Source organism: Adiantum capillus-veneris, chromosome 10, assembly GCF_014529385.1.
Source record: "Adiantum capillus-veneris isolate H3 chromosome 10, ASM1452938v2, whole genome shotgun sequence".
Lineage (NCBI taxonomy): Eukaryota > Viridiplantae > Streptophyta > Polypodiopsida > Polypodiales > Pteridaceae > Adiantum > Adiantum capillus-veneris.
In genome coordinates, this window is record NC_140940.1 from 152,099,400 (window position 1) to 152,121,481 (window position 22,082).

Here is a 22,082-nt window from a genome sequence, read left to right on the forward strand (position 1 = left end):
AGGCCTCTCCCTTGCTCATGGAATCCCGAACATCCTCAACCACTTGCAGCTCTACTTGTGATTGCTCACGGCCTTGCTCACCTTAAGGAGGATTCTATCCCCTGCTCTGGCTTGGCGGCTCTTCCTTCTGCACTCGATACCTTTCTTCTTGTCTGTAGTGCCCCCTTAGTGACCCCAATCATTGGCGGCCCTCATCCCGTCTGTACTGTGTAATCGTAGGCTGCAACCCCCCATCGATGGCCCCTGACAGCTCCCATGCAAGGGGTGGTCCTCCTCAAGCAGCGCCACTTGGTGCTCCTTCTTGCAGGCAGCCCACCATCGCTGCCCACTCCCACAACACCCACTCATTGTACCGCACTGCCATGGCCGTCACCGGCCATCCTGCACTTGTCGCAGGTGCCAGGCTTGATCATAGAGGAACCGCAACTTGCAATTAGCTCTACTCACTGGTCTGGCAAAGCTGCACAATTGAACCAGTACTGCATTTGAAGCTTTGCTAATGAATTGATCGCCTGCTGTCCTTTGCTGCACAGGCACCGCATACCCGGCTACGCATTGCGTACGGTACCGCACAGCCTCGCCATGACTCACTTGCTGGCCCGCACACTGCACTCGACAAAAAATTGCACAGTAAATGTCTGCATAGCAAGGACTCTAGGACTCCGCATGGGCCCACCAAAGGTATCCCCTATAGTCCGTTGGACGAACATGATCCGCACCAGTTAGCCATAAACATGAAGCCGCATTAACTTCATCGTCACCGATGCTGCACTCTTCGCAAACTTCCACATCATTCTTGAAAGTCATATTAAATACCCCGCAACACTTTGAAGTTCGGTGACTGAGACTCGCGATGACTTCCAAAGGCTGTTGTGGAAATCTTGGTCTGCAAATGAATGGAATCTGCATGACCATAGACCACCCTTGCCCGCCTGCGCAACTGCTTCTAGAAAACCATCCTCTCATAATTGTCATCACCCCCAAGAGGGAAAGGTGGCGTGTCTCCAGGCACTCGTCATCACCCATTATTTCTGCAATTCCCAAATGATTGTGCGTGTACGAATAGACTCAAGCAGTAGCATATGCGACTCCTTCATCACCAAGGATGGATATTCGATCAACTGCGTGGTCGCCAAGTGTAATAGGAGTGGCTGCCTATTACGGAACTGTGCTCACAGAAATGCAAGAGAGAGGAGCACCGCACAACATTAGAGAGAGAGAGAATGAGAGAGAGAGATAGATGTTCATGTCCGCAGCCATAACTAATTAGATTGGTTATTGTGTATGTTTACAAAGGTCACAAGAGGCCCTTCATATAGGTTAGTCGTGTCCCCTCGCTCCTCATGACTCATGCCTCTTGGCATCCCCCCATTCCTAGGTAAGGTTCCCACCATACGTCCAAGGCATCCTAACGGCTAACACTTGGCACACACCGGCTTATGCCGTAACAATAGCTTTTATTATTATTGCAAAAGTCGAGGTAGAGTTGATAAAAAGAGGAGCCCTTTCTCTTTCTCTCTCTATGGAGTGTACAGGTCGTGACCCAATATCATATAATGATAGATGATAACAAATGTAAAATTCTTCATTTACTGCCAACCTTTGAGTGGAACTTTCAAACTATTTATCTTGAAGTACTCAAGATTATACATCAAGTTTCACTCTTTGACTTATAATTATATAAAAGCTAAAGGTATTTTGAAGAACTATCACGTTTTACAAGCTTCCCTATTCTGAGATCACTCTTGCTGAGAGTTTACTCCCTCTATAGTACAGTCTCTTAAACTTTACAGCCACATCTTTTATCAAAGCGATAGCATTAATCTCTATAGCAAGGCCCTATGGATTCGAATATGGATGGTAATATACCTCTGCATTTAGTTTCCTCGTTTGGTGCTTAACACTACGTTGGTAACCTAACAGGACATAAAAGTGTCCTTTCAAGGTTTTGAAAAAAACCTCCAAAACCATAGTAGATCCACTCATTTTGTAAAATCCTTTTATGAGGTTATAGTTCAAGGCCTACTACACATGGAAAAAATAATAAACTTGTAAAATTTCTCATTTTTTGGTCACACCAAGCCTCCAAAGTTGATGGACCAGTACATTTTCATCAAAACAGTCATTTCTTACGTTTTGTTGCATAAAAATAAGATTAGGGATTTTTGTAGGAATTGAGATAAATTCCCTAGGTAACTTCAATGGGTTGGTGATCAGAACATATGATTTCTTCTCACTCACTATTTTTTGTTTTGCCAAAAGAAATAGGTACAAAAAAGTTGAATTTTTACCATTCTGCAAACCTATCATCAAAGTCTCTAAAGCCACGCTCAATACAAATAATATATGCATGTTTTCTTAGTTCCCTATTGTCCTTTAGGTTCATAAGCAGCCATGGAGCATGTCAAAAGAATAATACATCTCTTACCAAGGGGAATCTTGGGGACAAAGATGAAGTGCTAAATACAGCAAACATGAAAAAACTGGGTTCAACATTATGAGTTGTAGAATCCCATAGAAACTATTCAATATCTAGCCAAATTTGATCCTTATGACTAGATATGGTTACTACCGACAAAATGCATGTAGTTTTCACAAGAAACTAACAATATTGAAAAAGCTATACTTGATATACTAGAATGTTTCGTTTTCTTCTATAATTGAAAAAATCAACCATCATTGTCTACTATGCAAAATAGGGTATTAGGTGCCCCAAAACTCAAGGAATATTAGCTTTATGTTACAATATGCAACATAAAAAATCAAAACTGCATTTGGATATCATGAAAGCCACCAAAAAAATCATAGAAGAGCTAAAATTGGCTAAAAAACAGGATTTGACAATTTTTGTAATTTGGTCATAAGTTACAACTTTAACCTTTATTTCTCCCTAGAAGCATTAGCACATGTTGAGGACTACTAAAGATAGTTCTCTAGCATTATAGACCTCACAATCATGAATTTTAGAGTGGTATAGTTGCAAAAAGATGAAAAAAGCCAAAAATAGGACCCGTTTTTTCACATAGTTTAGGTTGTGAAATGTTGTGCAAGGACAAGGCTAAAGATGGAATTGATATTCCAAAAAAATGTCGAGTTTTTTTCAGCTCATGAGACAACTTTCTAGACAGATAGCACCTCAAAATCCACTTTGAAACTCTTGAGATAATTCAAGGAAAATGGTCACTTAACAGGACATAAAAATGTCCCAGGACATAAAAGTGTCCCATTACCAACCTAGTGTTAAGAGTCTTGCTGTCTTGCTTGTCTTGGAAACTGTCTTGAATTTGCTCTTGATTATAGATGCTTTGACTACAAATTCAAGCAATGACTACTTTGAAACTTTAAGTGCAGCTCCTAGTACTGAAAACTTGCATGAAGTTGTGTTTGAAAGTGGGGGCCTTGGATCGTCAAGTAGTTTAGTGGGTTCTCCAAACTCAGCATTTAAAAATCTTAGTCCCAAAGCCAAGTTAAAGAAAACATCTCCAAAATCTGTTCAAAAGGCCCTTAGTATTGCAAGAGGAATGGCCTCTGTGAGAGGTTAGCTTTGTTTCCAATTTTTGTGGCTTACCACTGTGTAATTGATAATAATAGTATCATGTGCCATGTGTTGTAGGGCGAACACCACTTAGCTCTTCCGGGATTGCCACTCCCTCCGCCGGTGTGAGTCGTTCGTTGGGCTTAGCATCTATTAAAGAAGAACCAAGACCTATAGTTGATTCCTTTGGATCTCAATTGGCATTGAGTCAATCTACACCTGAGATTCTTATATCTTAGCTTTCTGATGCTATTAACTACTATTTTGTCTTTGTTGGCAAGGTGCTCGCAAAGTATGGCACATATAAAATCCAAAAAGAAAATTACAGCAGATTTTTGAAGGCTGATCTTGTGGACAAGGTTGCACATCATACTATCACTTTTGTTGTGGCTAAAAATTATATTGAATAGTTTGTCAACACATTTGTGGTGGGTGATTTTTTACGTATTGAGGGGCCTGTTGTGAGGAAAAATAATCCTAGTGATGGAGACACTTGCCATCTTGCTCTCTATGCTGATGCAACTACATCTATTGTGAAGGCTCCTTCATTCGACTTTGTGCTCACTCTCTTTCCCGAGCACAAGATTAAAGATCTTGTCTCATCATGGACTTCTTCAATTGAAGATGGTGTGCCTACTGTAGCTTTTATTGTTATCAAGGTGGAGAACATGGTGAAAAGTGATGGCAGTAGTGGCACTAGACTTATTGTTGCTGATGGTCTTGTTGATGTTGATAGAGTAACGATAAGCTTCTATACGTAGCTCTAAGTCTTCTTAATAGTGTTTTTATTGTTTGTTATTGCTGCAGCTTTTGTTTGTACCTTCTCAAAAGGCTGAATTTTATAACATATCCAATGAAGTCAAAGAGAATGGATTTTAAGAATAGTGTCATGGACTACACTATTCTGTTGTCATTGCCCTCTCAATTGAAGTTTCTTTTCAAAGATATCCGTGTTAAGCAAATTGCCAATATGGGATTTGGAAAAACGGTGAGTTCTTATTCGTAGGTTGTTTGCATTGATTGTGCATCGTGTGATTTCTTTAGATTAATTTCAGGTGTTCGGTTCTCTTGAGGTTGTTAACGTCAACAGCGTTGGATTGGAGTATTTATGTGGAGTTTGCAAATCTACCCAAGTCAGTCACCAAAGCTCAAATCCTCATTATTTCGCTTGTAACAAAGTTGTTGAAATTTGGAAAGTTCCTGCTCTTCAAGCAAAGCTGGTTCCTCATGACAGTAAAGGTATTTCCGTTACCTTGCATGGGAAGATTGTTGACCAAGTCCTTCGCCTACTCTCTTCTTTTTTGCATTTGTATGAAACTAATCTAGTGAGTTTGAAAGCTTCCTTGGTGGGAATGAAGAGAGCTGGGCATTTCTCAATTGATGCATAGGGGTATGTAACAAGCTTTAAATTGGAATAGGAAGATGCTAGCTTTGCTAATGTGCCTTGCACTCCTCTAGGAAGGTCATATTCTGTTGAATATCCTTTTGTATCTAGGCATTATGGCGGGATTCTCTTAGTGATAAAACTGTTTTCTGTTATAAATGGGATCCAATGTTCAATCGACTCAACTTTTTGGACGACATCTCCTTGTAATCAAGATGTTTTAAGGGCATTTTTGTTTGTATTGGTGTAGATATCTCTATCAATTCACTAGAAAATATTCTATCCAAGCATATTGTTGCAAAATTTCGTTCTCAAGACTTGGAGATCACAAGTGTGTGACTGAAATTGTGGAATGATGAGCGTGTGGCTTGTAATGTTGACGATAAAACTCTTGAATCTCTAGTTTGCCAACATATGGGTACAAGAACAAATTCTTCTTTGCTTTCAATCAATTTGATCACTCTAGCTTGCCATGTCTTGGAGTTTCAATGTATTGCTCATCTGTTTCAAGAGCAAAATCATCAACATTCCTTCAATGCTAATCCTTGTGTTGCATCTTCTTCCTCTTATCATGGCTTGTTGGTATTTATTTTTCAAGGTGGATTGTTTGTTTTTCCACAATCTGTTTCAATTGAGAAACGTAAGCGTTGCTCTTGAAGTAGGACGAGCGGAAGTGCAACGCGAGAGAGAGTGCGAGAAGAAGAGCATGAAGATATGGTGAACTCACTCTACTGTAATGTGTAGAGCATAGTGAGTTCTTATTAGGTTTTTACAAAAGAATATGTGTACATACCTGGCGGCCCGCCCACTTACCTGGGCGACCACATTGGGCTTTATACCCCAACAACCTCCCACTTAAAGTCCAATGTGGTACTTTAAGTGTGAGAGAAGCTACTATACAAACTAATATACAAGAGATGTAGAGAAGTGATGTACTACCCTACACCTAACTGCTTGCGAAAATGTGCAAAGCTCTCCGAGGGAAGCCCTTTTGTAAGTAGATCAGTAGGATTTTCTGTGGTGTGAACTTTGACAAGCTGAAGTTTCTTATCCTCGAGCATTTCCCTGATGAAATGATACTTCACATCCACATGCTTTGTCTTTGAGTGATAAACTGGATTGCCAGCCAATTGTATAGCACTTTGACTATCACAATATAACACAGGCATCTCTTCTTTGATTCCCAAATCTATTACTAGTTGATTAAGCCAAATTGATTCTTTGCATGCCTCTGATGCTGCAACATATTCAGCCACTGTAGTAGATTGAGTAACACAATCTTGTAATCTAGAACGCCATGATACTGCTCCACCAATCAATGTAAAGACATACCCTGACGTAGACCTTCAGTTGTCTAAGTCACCTGCATAATCTGAGTCTGTAAAACCATTTACACTTAGCTCCTTACTCCCATAGCATATACGCATACTCTTTGTAGCTTTCAGGTATCTCAATATTCCTTTCACTGCCTCCCAATGTTTCTTGCCTGGGTTTGACATGTATCGACTTACTACTCCCACTGCAAATGCAATGTCTGAGCGAGTAGCAATCATTGCATACATCAAACTACCCACTACAGATGCATATGGAATCTTATCCATTTCAGCCTGTTCTTCCTCAGACACAGGACAATCTTGTTTGCTAAGTTTCACATATGGTGGCAATGGAACACTCAATGCCTTTCCCTTCTCCATATTGAAACGTTGCAAAAACTTGTCAATATACTGATAGCCGTTTTTCAGCTTTCCATAATTGCCATAGTAAGCTACCTCACCCTATCAAATCACTCAAACATTTTGGTTATCCCTACCATTTCACTGTACATAGGCGTGTGTGAGTTAGGGGACTTTTCCCATATCTTCTTAAAAACCCTCAATTAGCTAGTCACTGGGCTAGTTGAGCCAAAAAATAAAAAATATAAGTATATCATGGCCCATTTGTGTGTAAATATTTCATTGTATATAGGGCCTAAATATAAGGATTTTTCATAATTATTTTGGTATTTATTTAAATATTTATACTTAGGCGTGTGTTATTTATGCTATGTACATTGACTCACCATGAACATATTTTTTCTTACCATTTTGCATACTCTTTATTCCATATAAAAATAATTTCATGCAAGCTTCTCTTATTTTTGGTGTAACTCCATCCCAACAAAAATCCAAAAAAACTAGTTCTATTTATGTGTATATTTTTTCACTATTGTGATTTTTTCCTTCCTACATCTATTCTCTATTACTCTCATAAATTAGACCACAAAAAAAATTCATCTTTTTATGGTAGACTTATAATGAGAGAGAATTATTTTGACCCCTTTATATTTTTTCCACCTATATTATTTATATTTGACATGTACATACTTTTTTAGACCCCTCAATATTTGATTTTCTCAGTTGTACTATTCACTTATATCATGATCTCAACAATATCTTCAATTATATGTAAAGAATGAGGATGCAAGAGAGCTACACAAGACAAGCACAAAGCACACAAAGATGGAAAGCTTCTTCTTCTTCTTTACAGAAAAGAGAGTACGAAATGACTAAGTGCTAAACCTGAAAAGTAGCACATATGTACATGCGGTCACTAAGTGTGAACTCGCTAGAAGCATACTAGGCTGGCACTATAAGTGTAGTCCAGCTGTAGAATCACTGGCAGAGATCCTCCGTGTCGGTCACCTAACGCGCCAGTGAGTAAATGCCGTAAGCGGCCAAGACCCGTAGTGGATGCCAGCTCAAGATGTAGAGCTCGACATCTCAACACTCCCCCTCGAGCTCTGCATGTCGCAGAGTCCAAGCATAGTCCGGAAACGTCAAAGATTCTCAGCTCCGAGGGCCTTGGTAAAGATATCCGCTATCTGCTCCTCTGTGCTGACGTAGACCAAGTCGATGTCGCCCGCCAACACTCGCTCTCGAACGTAGTGGTAATGGACCTCTATGTGCTTGGTCCTGGCATGGAACGTTGGGTTCCTAGCCAAATGCATGCTGCTGAGGTTGTCACAATGGATGACAATCTGCGGGTCCACCTGCACTCCCAAGTCCTCAAGTAATGTGCGTAGCCAAGCTACCTCGCACGCCGCAACTGCTGCACCTCTGTACTCGACCTCTGTGCTCGATAAAGCAACCGTAGGCTGCTTTTTGCTGCTCCAAGTAACAGCAGCACTCCCAAAAGAGAACATGAAGCCACTCGTAGATCTCCTATCAACAATGCTACCTGCCCAATCTGCATCTGTAAAGCCATACAATGCTAATGGCACATCTGCTGCATAGAACAATGCGTAGTCAAGAGTCCCTTGCACATACCTAAGTGTGCGTCGTACTCCATCCAAATGTGGCTTCCTCGAAAGCTGCATGAACTGACTCTCCAAGCCTACTGTGTAGCTTAAGTCTGGCCTCGTGATAGTCAAGTAGATTAGACTACCCACAATCTTCCTGTAACTGCTCATCATCCATACCTGCATTAAACACACAAACATTTAAACTTAATATTGAATGAATGGAGTAGAAAACATGGACAAGTAGATAGATAGATAGATAGAGAGAGAGAGAGAGAGAGAGAGAGAGAGGAGGGATTCCTGTGTAGAGAGTTTTCGTTGAATTTTTGTGAATTTGTAAAAGCACTGCGCTCCGAGTGCGATGGAGACTGAAGCTGCAATCGCGAAGGAAGTCCGTATCTGCTCATAGATGTTGCTTGCCCCACCACTAAATCTAGTTGATCGGGTGAAAGAGACGCTAAGTAAGCAGTAGTTTAGCATAAATTCCTATATCTATATAGAGCTCTCCATTTAGAGAGAATCTGTCCTCCATTTTATTTTGTAGATCCTCTACATGCACACCATAGAGAGTAGCAGCTTGATGCTAATCTGGCACTACCTCAACGGCTTCTGATTGAGCATCTTCTTCGATCTCCTCCATTGATGCCGCTGTGATTGACACATGGTAGCCTTCATACGTCCGTGCACTACGAGGGGCTACCTCTATGACGTACCACCAATTTGATGCAGACTTTGAAGGACGAAATATCACCTCTTGGAGCCACATAACTTACATCAGAGCTTCCAAGCACATAACTTCTAAAATGGGATGTTAAATATTTACATACTTACTTGTTTACAATGCTCGGGTAGTACGAAAGTGGCTCTTAGTTCAGTCCATTTCTTAGTTGAATCCACCTCAAGAAAACCAGACTCTTCTCTACGCACAGTAGCATTGCGATCCTCCATCATTATCTTGAACCATTGCACATCAAACAAGTCGACAAAAAATCCTCTATAATCGATCCTCAAAATCTCTTGTAGCGTGCTGAAGTAAGTGAGTTCCGCCACCACTGGATCTGCATCAAAGGTCCGTCGTCAATTAGACTGTTCAAATTTTTCCATGATTCCACAACCTTGAGTAAAACGCTTTTTGTCAATCTGTTCCACCCTAAAATTTCAACCTTTACACCATGCTGCTGTGTATGACTCATACTACAACAGATAAAGATTAATCAAACATCTAGAAACTGACTAGTCGTACATTGCAAACTTACCTTGGTTGCGGAACCTCAAGAGTACTCCCACTCTTCCTCAGTCACTTATTCACCGCACTGTTGTGCACTTTTCAATTGGTTGTGCAACCATCTAAAGCTCATGAATTTTGGTAGGCTCTCCAGACCCGTCGGATAGTGCATCAGTGGTCGTCTTCCCCATCTCCACTCGATTCGTGCCCTTTGTTGCTTTTGCTTTGCATCCTCATATTGTGAAATCCACTTTTGCATCACTGGATTGTGAAGCATGTAAAATTGGTTGATTTTAGCCTCTAGATCTTCTGTCATCTTCTTCTCAACACCGAGATTGCACATGAAAATCCCAAATATGCGCTCATCATCTATGGTTTGCCATAGCGTGTCCCAGGATTTATCAAATCCGTCTAGCCCCTCTCCAATGTACAATAGGGACTCTGATACCAGCCAAGCTTCTGCCATGCTACCCTCCGGACGTGCCTTCTGATGCACATATCCCTTGAGCGTTTTCACAAAACATTCTAAAAAGAACATCCATTTGGAATGTACTATGCCAGATTTCCACCTCATCAACTATGTGAACAAGAAGATGCACTTGAATGGTTAGCATGGTAGTAGGAAAATGTTTCTCAAACATGCACACAACCTCCACAGCGTTTAGTTTGGCAAATGGTATGAGTCTACGTTGATCTCTTTTTGTGAGATCCATTGCACCAACTTCGCAAGTTTGTAGATTTTGTTACGGACGTTAAGAGACAAACATCCCTCAATGGCCACCGGTAAAATAAACTGCAAAACACGTGCAACAATGATATTAAAGTCCACACACGAATTTTTTACACAATTTCCACTATGAACATACTTGACACATTTTATGCCAATCGTGTGACTTCAAACAGGTAATCTTTCCTTCTTTAGTAAAACACGTTCAAGGCGAGTAAATTACGCCAGTGGGGGTCCGCAAAGATCAAATGGTCTCTTTTACTTTGCGTTCTTGGGCTTCTGTGAAAATCCATGGTGCTTTAGGGAGTTTTATCGATCCATCGGATGCTGTTTGCGGCCAATATTGCTCCATACGATCCACATTTCTAAGGTCAACCCTGGCTCCCAAAGTATCTTTCTTGCCGATCAGATGGTCCCATAGTAGATTACCCACATTCTTCAATATGTGCATTGGATCAAGCAAGTGATTGATCATGAGTCGGGTCCAGTATGGTAACTCGTACCATAGAGATAGTCTCTTCATCCCTAGGGGCATCCATCATCACACATCTCCTTCTGCTCTAACCATGCTTGTGCAAACATCCTTGGTGGCTCTCTTCCCAAAAAGCCATCGCGTAACACATAATTCTCTGGAAGATACACTTTTTGACCTTTGTAGATTTGCTTCTTCAATGAGGGCGCCCTACGTGCATTCAGTCTAGGTCCATATGTGACACATGCTCTGTATTCGCTTGTTTGAAGCCCTGCATGTATACACATGATAATAGATAAGCTTGAGAAAAACCAAGATTTACAGTGTTTGAGTGAGGAGTGTAAATCACCTGAGCATTCTGTTAGTCCGGGATAGTCATGCATGGTCCATATTAGAATGCCTCTAATCAAAGCATTCCGTTGACCTGTGTGTCGGCTCATATCCACCACTTCTATGCCAATCCACAATTGTTGTGGCTCTTCCAATAGTGGATGAAGATACACATCCATATTCTTCACTTTATATCGCCCCGACACAATCAAGCTTAGCCATAGGTGCCCCTTCTTCATAGTCAACCACGGGGGAATGTTGTAGTTGACGATGACAACGGGCCATACACTGTAAGATGTTGATCTTTGACCAAATGGATTTACGCCATCCATAGCCAGGCATAAGCACAAATTTTGAGCTTCCCTGGCAAAATCTGACCATGTTTCATCTATATGTTTCCAGGCTGCGCAATCTGCAGGAATCCGTAGCACACGATCCGAAGGTTTATTCTCCTCATGCCATGATGCTAGGGCGGCCATGGACTAACATTTTAAGAAATTCTGGATGCAAGGAAGCAGAGGAAAATGTCGCAAAACGTTTTGCAAAAATTTTGTTCATGGAGATCTACTCGATATCTCTCGGAATCACATTTCGGACACTTATCCATGTCTATGTATTCCCCTCTAAAAAGAATGTAGTCGTTAGGACAAGCGTGGATCAAATTGTAATCCATCCCCAAGTTTCGGAAAATATTTCTTGCTTCCTCTCGGGAATCTGGCATCACATTATCAGCTGGTAGTATGTGCTCTTTGAGAAATCTATACAACGAAAAAAATATGGTACAATTGTGTAAAAATCTATCAGATCATTATACATCTAGAGTTTTTTGTTAAATTAAACTAATTGTAATAGATCACCTGAAAAGCATTGTGACGCTAGTGTCACTCCATCCAAACTTTGCCTACATGCTGAGAAGAACCAAGAGCACCTTCAATCTAGACACAGATGCTCCATTATACAATGGCGTATCGGCTTCACTTTTCATATCATCATAGATAAGCCTTTCTGAATCCATGATCGTCTCGATCATTTCATCGATGTCGGGCTCAAACATTGCCTCGTTGGGAATGTGGTCTGCATGATCATCCCCTGAGCTGTTAGAGGCTACATCTTGTGGCCTCACATATGCTCCTTAACAAAAGTGCCTGCGAGCACGTCTATTGGGTTGCAAGATTGCTACCTGTTGGCCAGCGTCAGAGTCTGACGAGTTATAGTTGGCAACAGCTTGATCTATAATAGATGGATCAAACTCGCCCAATTCGCGAACGTGATGCAAAGAAACGGGTCTTGTCCATCACACAACATGTTTGCATTGATTACAAGGACATAAGATCCTCGTTGAGAGATAGGTGTTTCGGTTGACGGCCTGACATCCTCGTCACTACTCATAATGAGGGTAAAAATCTTATAATGTGGACAACAAATTTAATGTTCTATTGGCATTCTTCGTATTTTATCTCTCTCTCTCTCTCTTTTTTCACATGTAAACTACCTCACATTCTCTAGTCATGTCCAATCCCCGCACATCTTGGTCTAGAGGTGCACAGAGATCAGAACCACCGGGTTATAATCTGGTCTTTATTGGTGAATTCCTATATTTGTGGGTACAAGAAATCTACACACCCACGTCTACATGATAGTGCATGTAGTGTACAAAACCCCTTTTCCTCTTCTCTAACTGTAGCATTTCACAGCATCTTAACATCTTTTAAAAGTAGATCTTTGTGTGTAGCATGCAGGTACGCCATTCTTGCAATGTAGCTGATGCCTGCTCAAAGCACTTAATTCTTACTCTAGATCTGACGGGATGTGGTGTGTGTGTGTGTGTGACCCTTAGAATCGTCATCTTGCATCACCAATTTCTGTGTAGGCTCAATTTGCTCTTCCATTGGCTGATCATGACGGCTTATTGTATGGTAGCAGTAGTCGAACATGCACGTGGAATTGCTGGTCCGCATGGAATGTCCAGGCTGTGAGTGCAGGAAATTTTCTCATGTAGGAAAACGGAGTCTTTTTCAGTGTTTTTCATATGAGCAAGTGTTTTTCATACAATGCTTACCATCATGAGCGCACCTTCATTGAAATGCACTAAAATCTAACCTAAATCTAAAAAAAGCTAGTCCATCAAACATAAATCTAGATCTAATTTAATCTTGAACTCAAAAGAAACCTAAATCTAATCTAATATAACGTAAATCTAAATCTAAGGTAAATAAACCTAAATCTAATCTAACGCAAATCTAACTAAAAATAAACCTAAACCTAATATAATCTAACTTAAATAAACCTAAATCTAATCTAACGTAAGTCTACATCTAACCTAATATTTAACATCTCTTGGGATAGTTTCCTACGACGTTAAAACTCTCTTCTTCTCGTGTGTGTATGTGTGTGTGGGTGTGCCAATAAAAAGGGGAAAATGGTATAACCTTTCTATCACCCAAGTGTGGTAGATTGGGTATTCCATTTCCCTCTTGAATAATAGGTCTTGAGTTCAACTCCTCGTCGGCTAGATCTTTAAGGTCTCTTGAATTAGTTTCCTACGATGTTAAATTAAACTCTCTTCTTTTCGGGTGTGTGTGTGTGTGCACGCCAATAAAAGGAGAAAAATGGTATAACCTTTCTATCACCCAAGTGTGATAGATTGGTTATGCCATTTCACTCTTGAATAACAGGTCTTGAGTTCAACTCCTCATCGACTAGATTTTTAAGGTCTCTTGGGATAGTTTCCTATGACGTTAAGACTCTCTTCTTCTCTTCTTCTTCTTATCTCTTTCTCTCTCTCTCTCTCTCTCTCTCTCTCTCTCTCTCTCTCTCTCTTTTCCTCTCTCAATGTGTGTATATGCATTCTTTGCTTATGCATGTGTGTATGTGTTTTTTGTTTATGTATGTGTGCTCTCTCTCTCTCTCTCTCTCTCTCTCTCTCTGTCTCTGTCTCTCTCTCAAAAACACAATGTATGTGTGTGTGTGTGTAAGAGAGAGAGAGAGAGGGAGAGAGAAAGAGGGGAAGGGAACATGAGAGTGAGGAGAGGGAAGGAGCATCTCTCCTTCATCTCCTCTTGTGTGTGTGTGTGTGTGTGTGTGCGTGTGGAGAAGAAAGAGAGAGAGAGAGAGAGAGAGAGAGAGAGCGGGTTACCTTTGCTTGCTTGAGTGTGCACCGAAAACTCAGATCTGAGATCTGAGTTTTTGGACGCTCTCTTTGTTATTTTTTTACCTCTGTCGGCATCGCTAAGTTACTTATAACTTAGCGACACCCATATCGACGCCTATAGCGACGCCGTGGGTTTTCACATTTGCGCATCGCACTACGACGCGAGTCGCTAATATTAAGTACCTCTTGTAGTGGATGTAGATCCGTGCCAAAGCAAGATTGTTTGACCTGATAATTTGTAGCTACCACCACCTAAATTGAATGTTCTCCCAATTATAGCAATGCAAATATAACTATGAACGCAACTATCTACTATAAACAACAAAATTTCCCTCTCATTGCTTCTTGCACAGGCTATAACCTTAATTATGCCTATATATACTCATTTGTAGCGATGTAGTGAAATTAGATTTACAATTAATTTGCTCGAAGGTTTTCTTTAATGTTCCATCATATGGTATGTTACTTAATATTGTATGTCATCCCTACTAATGTTTCTAATATCCTTTTTTGATGGTTAAGGTTAAGCTAATGTATTAGGCATGGATTTCCTTTTAAATTTTATTATGCAAGTTGCCTAAATTAAAGCACCTATTATTAATTAATTTATTTAGAGCTACTATTTGACCTTCGTATTGTTATCACACAACACTAATCTCTACTGACTCCCATCCCTACATTGTAAACAAATCTCATCACAAACTTTAAAAATGTTAATGCATTTAGTGTGTGCTTCAATTAGTTTTAAGATTGATAAGAAGTCATTTTTACTGCTTTACTTTTGAGAACTACTATTGCAGATGAAGCTACATGCAATGGTGTCACGTAAGAGAACCTCTAGGTATAAATTTTTACACAAACCCTTGGTCACATTACGTAGCACACTGGTTGAGACATTGTACATTGTCATGGCAAGGATATTGAATTGGAATGGCACAATTTCTACACATGTTAAAGCTTCTACTCTTGAAGAGGGCAGGACTCTCCACTCCACACCTTGTTATGGAAACTTATGGTTATTGACACGTGTAATTTGAGTGCCTACGCCTCATGCGGCATGACTCTCCACTTTGCAATAATGATATGGAAATTTATGGATGTGGATACATGTGTACTCGAGTGCCTACGCTTGGTAAGACAGGACTATCCGTGGTTACATTATATGTGGAACTGGCCCACCACATTTGGTATGGATTGATATGAAAGTATAAGATGAATTGGCATGTCACGATGATAGATGGTGGTCTATCTGGAAAAACATTTTTGACCAATGTTGCACTTTGTACCTATGCACATTGACTTCATGCACTTCCATCACACAATCTCCATATGCTACACATTTTTTCACTTTTAAATTACTTCCTACTAATCATTGTTACTCTTCTGGTTTTCAGCAACTCAGTGTGTTATGCAAGCATGTACTTAGCATCTTGTACCTCAACTGGACCCCAACACTTATGTACCTTGCAGTTGAGGACAATTGCTTTCCCAACCTCAGAGTATGTTATGGAGAAAGGGTATGTACATTTATTACTCAGCTTCTCATTACGAGCTATGGCCATTTATGTCCGACCAGCCAATGTGTATTCATTTTTGAGCATTGAGAATCTATAAATAAATATGTGCAAGAGGGGAATGCGCAGTCTTGCACGTGGGGAGATTGTACCCAGTACATGTGTGTTTATTCTCTTCTGTCTTCTCTTCTTTCTCACCATGCCGGTGAAGCACTTTTCTTTAGGAGATCCGCATGCGTTCCCTCGCTCTCTTCCACCCTCTATCCCTCTCTGATCGAGTGAAATCTTGATTATGTGATATGGATTATGCCAGGTATGCATATTGTTTAGTTTGATGGTTTGTAACATGTTATTTTGGTAGTTTGCAAGGCCACCTCGGCTCCAAATATAACACAAAGTTGGCACCATTGTTGAGGAGCAATAGCCTACGCTAGTGTAATTATGGCATAATTGGATAGGTTTCCTCACTAATTTCACATGTGTTCATGGTTTTGTGAATTTTGGATGTGTGTTCATAAAGCAATGTGTTCAATTTCCCCTAATTTGATACAAAATCTTGCTAATTGTGTACCTACACATTCTAATTTCACACTAACCCCTTGGTAATTTCACTATAGACACTAGTTTTCTACTAATTGCACTAACATTTTGTGCTTATTCTTTGATGTTTGCCTAATTAGAGGCTTGGATTGCATTTGAACAATGTCAGCTTCTGCTAAAAATTTGTTGATTTTGGAATGCAAGATTAGGCTTTGGAGCATCAACAAAATCGGACTACACATTGTGTTATTGGTGATTGGAGGGTGCCATTAGACTCAAATCTTGTGCGATATGCTTAGCCATTATCAATTTGTAATTTGGAACTTTTGATTGGAATGTTTGCATGTCATCGTAATGCCCAAACTTTCCTAGAATTGAATGTGAAAATTAGCATTGTGAATTTTCCTAATTGCGATGCTAAATTGCAATTGTGTGCTCTAATTGAGTGTGTGTATGCCTAATTTTAATGGTGTGGTGTGGTGTGATGCGTGTGAGGAGCATGAGATGGTGTGGGTGGAGCAACCTCAGGAACTAAGAATGAGGATCTCCTTATTGTTCATATAGAACAAATAAGGGTATGTACACACGTGGACAGACAATCGGACACTGGACGTTTGGCCCTAAGAAAGGCGTAGTGCCTTTACCCCAACTATAAAGGCCTACTCAATTGTACACTGTTTAGCCCTGTTTTTCTAGAAAGTGACTCTTGCAACAACAATGTGCATAATGCATCAAACATGATAGCTTTAGAATTTCTTTGGGTCATAAGCCTCCAAGTACTAGCAAAAGTATGGTAAGAATCTAACAAAGCATCAAGAATAGTCTGCATAAGGGAACTATCGGAAATGACTTCAATCGCAGAAATAAGTTACTCATTGATATCCTTAATACGAGCAAGGAAAGTGTCCATTTCATCTTCCTCATGCATAATCTTTGACTCTAGCGTTTTACGTAGCAATGCAATTTTGGCGTCATTGCGGCTTGCATAAAGACCAATCAAAATATCTCAAGCCCTTTTTTGCAGATTTAGTCGAACAAATGTAAGGAGTGATAGTGCAATTCACATATTATGCAATCAATGCATCAACGTGCGCATCTCTTACATCCCAATGAGCTTGCTCACTCGTAGGCAAAACAACTCTGACAGCAACAACCCTGGGATGTACATCAATGCCCTGTACAACATTCCACACGCCCTTTGACACAATAACATGTTGCATCATGTAAGCCCATATTGAGTAGTTGTCCCCATCCAATTTACCTCAATAGCAAACATCTTGAACACATTTTGTTGTTGTCAACCGTGGCAAATACATGCACCTAATTGAAAACTACCCGAAAAGAGGAGAATTGACACAGGACTAATGCATACTATGCAACACAACCCAAAGAAGATTGTAAGGGACCTGCTATGCAAAAAACAACACTGACAAAAAATTTTCACAAACGGACAAAATTACTTATGTAGTACTGCTTGTAGTGGAAACAGAGGCTGAAGTGAGCTCGAATCAAGAATTTGAGCTCACTAAAATCTAAAAATTTGAGTAGGAGTGTGTTAGCGATGCTGGTGACTGAGCTCTAGAGGATGCAACCTGCTTTGATGCCAATTGTTAGAACTAGGGTTGCAGGGAAATGCAAACAGCTTGGAGAAGATGAAGGAAGCTCAAGGCACATATTAAAGAGTATATTACTTAGTGTGCAATGGAAAGATAAGTTGGCCCTAGAGTGATGGGCGTATATACAATGCATGGGGGAAAAAACCTCCTAGTGAGAGGAAAAATGCCCCGGAGGTCCTAAGTGTGCTCACACACATCACTACCACGTGTATATTGTAACACCTAGTATGATGTCTTTAGGTTGATGCTTGAAGGAAAAGCATTCAAATGGTTTTAAAAGATAGAAAACTAAACAATCACTGACCTACTCACATTGGGAACTAGGTTTGTGGTAGTATTCTTGAAAATGGGAATCAAACATAACACTATCTCACAAATTTAAAGCTTTAAACAAAAGACAAGAGAGACATTGAATGATTGCACAAGAAGATTTGAACAATATGTTGTGTGGTGTCCTAGGAGGGAGTTATTGGTAAGAAAGACTAGTATCAATCTTATTTTGGAAGTCTCAACAAGAGGCTTCCTAAGATCTCGCTCTTCTTGGAGAGGTAGAGAAATCCCATAAGCACGAAGTTGGTGAGTAACTTCGGCTTGCAAGGCAGAGTTGCTACCATAGCTTGTTGCAACCTAGTAACAAGATAGTTCACAAACACCTTCATGTGCAGAATCAAGATTGTCAATATTCATTCTACTCTCTTTATTATTATCAGCCAGGCTAACTTAACTTGTGTATATGCTACTTTGTGCTTTGGTATCCTTGAAAACCTTAGTTGCTACTCTTCTTTACCTTTGAAAATTAGCTCTCAAGCAACCACACCCGTGGTTTGGGGACTGTTGATTGCAAAGAGTAATGGATAGGGTCTAACATTGCTCGATTGATTATGGTTCCTGTTGAGCTTGCTAGTAGCTCAATAATGGTTAAGCCAAATGCAAGTCCCAAAAGAATCCATTATTAAGTCTATAGCTCCCAACAATGTGTAAATAATGAGGATGCAAGAGAGATACACAAGACAAGCACAAAGCACACAGAGATGGAAAGCTTCTTCTTCTTCTTCACAGAAAAGAGAGTACAAAATGACTAAGTGCTAAAGCTGAAAAGTAGCACATATGTACATGCTGTCACTAAGTGTGAACTCGCTAGAAGCGTACTAGGCTGGCACTATAAGTGTAGTCCAGCCGTAGAATCACTGGCAGAGATCCTCCGTTTTGGTCACCTAACGCGCCAGTGAGTAAATCCCGTAAGCGGCCAAGACCCGTAGTGGATGCCAGCTCAAGGTGTAGAGCTCGGCATCTCAACACAATGTACCTCAAGTTAAGTCTTTTTCAACCAAGCTAATAGATCCGTCTCCCACTACCCTCTTGCAATGAATATGTCCAACCTTTCATGGAAAACTTAAGGACCTCTCTTCTTAAGCAAGAAAATAAAAACCAATAGCTCCAATACCAATGTAATGGGATATTGTTATAACATTGATTGTAGTAGAAATTGAAATAACAATAGTGATAATTTCCTTTAAGAGAATTCTTAATGATCATAACAAGAGTAAATGATTAAAGGTAGCAAGATGAATACTACACCTAATTAGCTTGGCATGAACAATACTTGTAAAAGAGAGAGAGAAAGGATTAGAGAAATTGACAACAGTTGAGGTCCGAATTTACGTGGAGCCGGTCCCCCCTCCAAAAGGATTTTGTACTATAGATTCCCCCATATAGAGAGACTTGGTACAGTACAAGCTTGTGTTCTTTGAGACCTCATTGGTGCAATGAACATGGTAGACTTCATACACCAAAATTATGCCCTTAACTATCTTGCAAAAGCAGTAACACTAGTCTTGTAATTGGACACTCAAGTGTTCTGAGACATTAAAGTGTCCTGAGACACTAAAGTGTCCAAAGGCCCAACATACTGATTTTCTTCTTGATGGTTGTGCTAATAATGTGAATGTGGACACTCATGATGCATCTAGAAAGGCTGAGAGGAATCATGTAAGAAATTCATGATGCTAATGGTGATTTAGAGAGTAGTCATGCTCATGGCAAGGGCTACAAGATTCTCAAAAAGCGTGGAAAAGTGAAAAAGACGCTTGTTACTAAAGGTCGGAAATCAAGTATCCATGAAGCAAGTGATTCTTGTGATGAGCATGGATCTGTGGGACAAGAAAATGAATGCAAGGATAAGCTTTTGGAGGCCAAAGGGCCGGTCTTGCGGGATAGTGATGATGAGTCCAATTGGTCTAATGTGACTATGCCTTCAAGGAAGAGTAGTGATAAGATGCATGTCAAGCCTGAAGATACATTTAGGGTGCTTCCCACATTTGTAGATATTGGAGGTCCAGAGTTGGGAAAAGTACCAAGAGAGCTCACAAAAATTCAGCTTTTTATGGCATTGTTCCTGTTAAACTTGATTGACATGATTGTGGGTGAGACAAATAGATATGCATTGGAAAGGAAAGAACAAGTCTTATGTAAGTATGACTCCACAAGAAGGTGAAATGACCTTGACAGGCACTATTTTCTGCAATTTCTTGGTGTTTCTCTTGGCATGGCTTTGCAGTATATGCCAGACAAGAATTATTATTGGAAAGGGGAAACTTGTGGTGTCATGCATTATCCAAACTATGCTGAGAAAATGGGGCAAACTGAGTACCAACAGATAAAGCGTTTCTTGCATGTAAGAGATAACTCTCAAAGGCCACTTCTTAGATTGTGAGAGCATAAGCTATGGAAAGTATTGCCATTAGAGGAAAGGTTAAATGCAATGTTTCAATTGCACTTCAATTGTGGGGAAAATGTGACTGTTGATGGGAGGAGTGTACTGTCTAAACGTAAGTTGAATCCATGTAGGGTATATAATCCCAAGAAGCCTCAGAAGTTTGGGATCCAGTTATGGAACTTATGCGATTCTGAGACTGGGTATAATTATTCCTTTTGTTTGTATAACAAATTGCCTTGTGTAGATCTTTCATATAATGTTGCATCTATGCTTGCAAAATATTTGAAATAAAAAGGTCATCATGTGTTCTTTGATATGTGTTTTACATTAGCCAATCTCTTGATGTAGTTGACTGAGCAAGGGCCTGGTGCTATAGGTACTTACATGACTAACATGGAGAATTTTTTGGATTTGCAGTTGTTACATATTGAGCACCGCTAGCATGGTTCTTCTTGATTTGCATGGTTTTCTTGAGCCTTATAAAGGATTTACAATAAGAGGTTCACACATGGACGATCGCCCAAGTTGGACTGACCCCAACATCTTCTTGCATGTAGTTGGATGGACGAAAAGACAAATTTTTTGCTTCCAATGACTATGGTATGCAAAGTGGTGAAGTATTGAGGTAGATAGGAAGTGGTCATAGAGTTGCACTTACTTGTCCAAACATAGCCATCCAGTATATAACAAGAACAAAGTAGGTTGTGATGTATTTGATAGTATGGTCTTGGGATCTGGGTACAGTTTAGAGGCTACTATACATGGTTGGAAGTGGTGGCACGCATTGTTTTAGGGCATGTCGGTTTTAGTTTATGATTCGTTTGCAAGAACAACTTGTTGATAACCACTTTGCAGGGATTCTCACATGTAAGGCAATTTTGTAAACAAGTGGTCCGATGGAAGGACATAGGTTGATGAAGTTGAGTGCAAAGGCAAGAAAGATTTGCTTTGTATGTGCCAATAAACGGAAAAGGTCTATGTGTGAAGAAAAACAAGTGGTTAGGTCAAAGCCATCAAGGAAACTTTATGGTTGCACTAAATGTAAGAAATACCTTTGCATAGATCCTTACTGTGACAAATACCATGTCATGGTGGGGTATGATCGCATGGGTGTAACTGCAAAGCAAGTTGTGCAATGCTATCCAGTGAAATATGAGCTGGTTCTTGAGACTATGTTGCTACCAATTTATGTCTTGATTGTATTTCACTTGTGTCTTTGACATTGAGTTCAGAGGTTGAATTGTTTTTCTTAGTCATAAGCTAAGATTCTCAACTTGTTCTCCATTGTGACATGTATACCATATGTATCAATGTCGACTTGAAGAGCCATATTCGTTTTTGGATTTGCTGTTTTGATAAGTGTCACCATAAAACAAAATTTTTCATACATGAAAATGATTTTTCTTGAAGTGATAGTTGACCATCTATCATTCCCTAACTTGCAAAGAGGTATTACAAATTTATAATTCATTCAAATGATTTTTTTTTGAAAGAAAATTATGTATGCGTAAAATACAGATCAATGTTTTATACCATGTGATACTTGAGAGGTTTTATGTACAGGTCATTTAGATTTTTTGGTTTGTCTAATAATA

The 22,082-nt window shown here is 39.9% G+C and overlaps 1 pseudogene; it reads left to right on the plus strand.

Annotated features, from left to right (window-relative positions):
* Positions 1–1,853: 1,853 nt before the first annotated feature.
* On the plus strand, positions 1,854–20,773 carry LOC147449884 (uncharacterized; annotated as a pseudogene).
* The last annotated feature ends 1,309 nt before the right edge of the window (positions 20,774–22,082 follow it).